The following is a 6,231-nucleotide window of genomic DNA, read 5'->3' on the forward strand; positions in this document are numbered from 1 at the left end:
GCTCGCCCTGCAGGCGCGCCTTCCGCCGAGCGCAGCGGGCGGGGCGGGGCCGCAGCTCGCGCGCCTGAGTCCGGGCCGCCCCGAGCGCCATCAGGACTTGTGGAAGGTGCCCACCGAGGAGGAAGCGAGACTGTCGCGGCTCTGCCCCAAGTTGATCTTCCGGCCTCCCCCGCGGAGACCCGAGCTGCAGCAGCCTTCACGCGCGCCGCGTCGCCCAGGAGAACGGGACTGCCGACCTCCCGCCTCGCCCCGGCTTCAAAGCCGCCCAAGGCCCAGCGCCAAGCGTTTCTCGGGACTTCTAGACAAACGCACCCAGATTTCAAATCAACCACTCAGAAGCTGGGCAGCCTCAGGAAAGCTAATCTCCCTGGGCCACAATTAACTCATCTATAAATTAAGAATAATGAAACCTACTTCCTGAGATGATTGTATTAACTGAGATCATGAACTCCAAGTGATTTGCACAGCCCTCTGATGTGTAGACTGGGCTCTCGTGATTATTATGTGTATGGTTACTGATCTAGCAAATGATAATAATGGCTGCCTTTTCAACTGAGAACAACTTTAGTTAAAATCCTCCTTGGGTGGTGTCCAGCAAGGTCAGCCCAGGGCAGCTCCTGGCTTCTGCACCCCCAGAAGCAGCTTTGCCTTGGTTTGTTCTGATTTAGAACTGAATCTGCTCTTCTGTATATTTCCCACCTGGGTTTCTGTGATCACTTCTTAATTAACAAGTACTTATTTTATTGATATCAAAGGCAATAAACAGTTTGAGGCCCCTTGCCGTGTACTGCCTCTTCCTGATTCCTTCCTGAACTTGTCTCAAACACACTCTCACACTCCTTAAGAACTTTCCTTTCTCAGGGCAGGCCAAATAGCTGAGCGGATTAAAGTGCCTGCGAGCAGGTGCAGGGAGACTGGGCGTATTGCCGTGCGCCTGTAATCCCAGCTCTTGGGAGGCTGTAAATAAGCGAATCACTACAAGTCTGATCTAGTAGTGAGACCCTGAACATCCTGAAGACCCTTCTCTAAAATACAAAACAACAACAACAACAAAAAAAAAACCTTCCTTTCTGTTCTGCACACAAACCAACAGTCCACTGACTCTGCATCAGAGGGACCTAGACTGGAGTCCCAACCCATGCACTTCTCGACTGTAAACTGGAGAATGATGTCTTATGACATTGGGAAAGAAACCGTCTAGTCGATACACGAAGTCCCTAGGTATGTGGTAGAGGCACTTGATGATTAATTTATTTAACAAGTACTTACAGAGCATCTGTTTAGAGTTGTAGGTACCGGAAGGCTGAAGGAAGCCATCATATGTGAGGTAGAGTTCTTCTCCTCAAGGAAAACTTAGCTGTAGTGGGTGGGACAGGCACACACATAAACATATTTGCACAGAAGAGATGTGGCTGAGTATGGAATTAGTAAGCCACAAGATCCAAATGGAGGCCGTGGTATTATAGTGGGGAGTGCTTTAATCCATTATTGCAAATGTTGTTTTCCTCTAAAAATTACGTACATAATTACTCAAAGCCACTGCTTAAAATTAATGAGTAACTGTATGAGGCAAGCAGAGCCATTGATGTAGGATTCAGTCCCTTAATAAGGCAACTCGAAATGTGCCCTTTACTAGCATAACTTATCTACAGTGTCTTGGGGAAAATGCCATAACTTAGAAATTAGTTGCTTGCATATCTTGCAGTCCAAGTCTAAGAGGGAAACTTTGCACATTGTCACACTAATGGCTTCTAATGACCGCACGCTAACCAAGGTGCCTTTCTGTGGTATCCTCCCACACTGACCTTGTGTCTCGCTTTGGCCCCTGCGACATGAACAAATGAAGTATTTGATGAGCTAACCATGTGCGCTTTGCTCCTAGCTTTTTTGGAATGCTGCCCTAAGCTTGCAGTGAAGAAACCTGACCCAACCTCCTTCAAGATGAAAGCCCCCTAGGAGAGGGAGGCTTGCCCTCCCAGTCCTGCCACCTGCCAGCTAAATTCAGTCACATGAATGACTGGAGCAAGCCCCAGGCTATGACAGCCAAAAATAACCCAGTCAACCCCGGAATCCAGAGTCTCTAATTGTTGGTGTGGTTTGTGGTATAATAGATAATTAATGCGCACATCGCTCATAGGCATTTTTACAATGCCTTGGTGAAATTCACCCTGGAATCAGTACTCTTGCTAATGTTCTCTGCCATGAAGCTTTCAGTTGAAGTCACTATGGTTAACTTAGCAGACCGTCACATTTTATGTAAATACCCTGTTTCAGAGTTCTGCATTGAAATAGTTACTGAGCCTAGTACTACAGTTTCAAATCCTTTTGCAGTCAACATGAAATTGGCCCTGCTACTGCTTGGAATGGCCATGAGAGGCAGGCCACAGGAGATTGGGTGTGTCTCTCTTTCTCCCTTAGTGTAATCTCCTTAATGACAATTAAGGTTATTGATAAGGTTTCCTGACAGGTCACAAAATATCAAAGAAGGAAGAAAGATCACTTATTCTATCACTTCATTTTACAGATAAGGAAACTGTAGGTAAGAGAGATGGTCAGAGTCTGACATTTCCAGAGTGTTATAGCCTGCTCAGAGCACAACTGGGATAACCAATTCAACGTTTTCACTCTGGTGAACTGTTCTGTCTTTCCTTTTTGATATTGTTGCTATTTAAAATATTTTTTCCAGTCTCAAAGTATGTCTACAACTTTCCTTTGTATTTAGCATGAGATCCCAACTCTGGATATGGCCTCACAACTCCGTGAGGTCTGGTGCAGCTCGGCCCTGCTGAGGCATTGTTCAGCCCTGCCCCTCAGTCCACTCTGCCCTACTGTCCTTCTGGCCCCCAAACCAGCAAGCTCTTTTCTACTTCACACCCTGTGCTCATGCTGTTCCCTGTCCTGGTCTGCTCTTTCCCAAACTCTTCACCTTGCTAAATCCTGTTTATCAGAACCCACTACAGTTGCAAGCAATAAAAACCAATTCAGGGAGTAATGTATACCAAAATTGAGTTTAGTGGACAGGTAGGTAGCTCATTATTTGTTTAGCCAAGTTTCAGGAAGGTCAAGAACCAAGCCAGCTCAAGAACACAAGAAAGACAGACACCCTGTAGGGAGGCTTAGCGACTGAAACAACCCACATAGTTTGCTTCTGTCATTGCATGACACTCCCAGACTCCAAGCCCTAGAAGGAAATTGGCCTTACTCAACTTGGTCGCATGCTCTCCCTGAGCCAAAGAACACTTTGAATCAAAGTCCACAAAGGTGATCAACAGGATGCTGTTACCAGAAGAAAGCAAAGTTAGAGCAAGATGACAAAAACAATGGAGAGCAGCTCCACAGTCTCTCAGCTCTTAATTTAAATGTCATCTTCTCAGGGAAACTTTTTGCACTGCTCCATCTATGACACTCTTTCATGACACTCCTAATTTGTTCTGTTTTGTCACATTTTATAATTACATCTTTATATATTTTTTTCTCACATACTTTCCCTGCATGATGGAAAGAACTGTGCTTGTCTGTCCCTAAACATCACCACCTCCTCCAAACCTAGTGCATGATGGATTGTCAATGAATGAATGAATGAATGAATGAATGAATGAATGAATGAAACAGGTCTATAGTTCTTCTGACTTGGTTCACGTGACACTGGCTTTGTAGAAATGGATGTGAAAAGACAAAGAGACCGTGGTGACTGTATATTATAGAAGATCCGCTCTGCTGGGTTTCCATGTAGTGCTATGGAGCAGACTGGGACAAAAAGGATTCATGAGGAAATGTCATTCTGGGCATCCGAGATGAGCCATGTTGACTGTGTTATTCTTGAGGGATGTGTTATGGCTTGTGTCTAGTTGTCCCCCACAAAACCTCATGTAAGTCATGGGGCAGACTTCTAGAGTTTGTGTTTAACTCATGATCCACTGGAATTATGGGAGTGAGTGCTACATCCAGCCTGGGGCGGATAGCCTGAATGCCACATAAGGGAGACGGACTAGCTCTCTGCGGCCATTGTTGCCTCTACTTCTCCCATTTTGCTTTTGCTCTTGCTCTTTGCCACCGCCATGAAGAGCTGCTCTCTGCCTTGTGCCAATCTGCCTTGGAGCCAGCTGAATATGGACTGAAACCTCCAGTAACTATGAGCTAAATAAATCTTTCTTTCCTTCATTTTGGGTGTTGGGCATTTTGTCCCAGCAAGAAGACAAGAGTAACTGAGACCGGATGGTTTATCGATATAGTGAAGTAAAATGGGAGAGACTTAAAAAGGTGACCTCTGTGTGCCTCTGAATGTTTGCAGGAGTAGGAACCCGCACAACTGAAGTTGGGTGTTTGGCATGGCAGCAGCTTTCAGGAGGTCAGGTCGGCGATGTGCGCTCCTAAACCCGCTTGATCCTCAGCTCTGTCATTGCTCAACAGTCATTCCCTACAGTGGAAGTTCTACAGCTAGAGATGAAATGGAAATAATAAGAGCAACACAATGCTAATACGTTTATTTTTGTATGAATTACCATTATAGTTAAAATGGCTTGAGTACTGAGTTTTTTTTTGTTTGGCCCATTTTTAGCAAAATGAAAATTAGACAATTTCAGTTTTCCCCAAAATGCTTTTGTAGCATTACTAGTCCACGAAACCACAAGGCACTTTACAATCTGAAAGACCTGGGAAACCCCTGCTAAGATGATAGGCCTCTCAGCAAATAAGGTATTAACTCAGTAATCCTCATTCTATAAACTGTTGCTGCAATTTTAACTATCTTTCCTATTTTGCCCTACACCAACTTAACAGTTCTGTTAGCTCCACTAGTTGGAACCTAAGCCTAAGGAGGCCTCACTTACAAGATTACATGGGGAGCTGGCCTGGACTAGGGAGATAGTTCAGTGGTCTAAGTGCCTGCCTGGTAAGCACAAGGTCCAGGGTTTGATACCCAGTATTGCATGACTTGCCAGCCCCAGAACCCTTGGTGCATCATGCTTGCCACCGAAACCAGGCGTGGTGGCACACACCTGTAATCCCAGCACTATGGAGGCTGGAACAGGAGGATCACTACAAGTCTGAGCTGTGTGACAAAACCCTGTACCAAATAAATAAATAAAATATTTTTAAAAAATTTAGAAGCGGAGTAGGGGAGATAGCTCAGTAGAATAAGCACTTGCCTGGCAAATGCAAGGGCTTGAGTTCAATCCCCAGTTCTGCCAGAAAAAAAAAAAAAAAAAATTAGAGGGAAGCTGACCTGTTTTTCTTTCCTGTTGAGAACCAGACTTGAGGTCATGCGTGTGTGTGTGTGTGTGTGTGTGTGTGTGTGTGTGTGTGTTTATGGTGACGAGTTCTTAGGTCACAACCAGTGAGAAACTACTTAACCATGTAAGATTTGTTTTAACCCCAGTTTATAAAGAGGAAAGCTACAACTTTGAATATTTAAAGTATTCAACTCAAGCCTGGCTGAATACCAGTTTAGATATGAAGCTGATCACTTTGGTAAGGGTGTTAGTTGAAGTTAAGTCTAATGTGCATTCACAGAAATTTACCTTCTCTGAGCTGAGAGAAAAAGTCTCTACCTTGTTATACGCCCTTAGCATTTCCATTTTCTTCAGAAGGGAATTTGCTTATTTCATACATTCAGCTTGTTTTCTCTGTTTCTTTTCTCTTGTTGCAAAACACCCAACACCCAAAATTAAGGAAGGAAAGATTCATGTAGCTAGCAGTTACTGGAGGTTTCAGTCCACACTCAGCTGGCTCCAGGGAAGAGTGGCTCATGGCAGAGGGCAGCATTTCATGGCAGCGGAAAGCAGGAAAGAATAAAGGAGAAGCAGCGGCAGTGGCAGCTAGCGAGCCTCTTTCCCTTCCAGGGCGGGTGTAGCACCCACACCTGTAATCCCAGCATTGGATCTTGAATGAATCACAAACTCTAGAAGTCACCCAATGACAGCACGAAGCTTGGCGGGGGGGGGGGGGGGGTGCGGGTAACTAGACTTAAAGTATAACAGCTTGGATCTGAGTTCCATGAAGAAAACTACTGCACAGGTATCAAGTAGTGTACTAAAAATGTCTTTCTCGGGGCCGGGGAGATGGCTCAATAGAATAAGTGCTTCCCTGGCAAGCACAAGGGCCTGAGTTCAATCCCCGGTTCCGCAAAAAAAAAAAAAAAAAAAAAAAAAAAAAAAAAAAAAAAAGTCTTTCTCACTAGTAGTAATATCATATATGTATTTTTTTAACAAAGACTTTGAACCAACTTACACA

The 6,231-nt window shown here is 44.7% G+C and overlaps 1 long non-coding RNA gene across 1 annotated transcript in view; it reads right to left on the reverse strand.

The window, feature by feature from the left end:
- Positions 1-1,330, reverse strand: part of LOC111813650 — a 60,810-nt gene extending 59,480 nt beyond the window's left edge. Inside the window, exon 1 of the long non-coding RNA XR_002818844.1 lies at positions 1,270-1,330. This is a non-coding gene — a long non-coding RNA (uncharacterized LOC111813650). The remainder of the gene's footprint in view (positions 1-1,269) is intronic.
- Positions 1,331-6,231: the final 4,901 nt, after the last annotated feature.

This window comes from Octodon degus, unplaced genomic scaffold (genome assembly GCF_000260255.1).
Source record: "Octodon degus isolate 3935 unplaced genomic scaffold, OctDeg1.0 scaffold00209, whole genome shotgun sequence".
In the NCBI taxonomy this organism is placed as follows: domain Eukaryota; kingdom Metazoa; phylum Chordata; class Mammalia; order Rodentia; family Octodontidae; genus Octodon; species Octodon degus.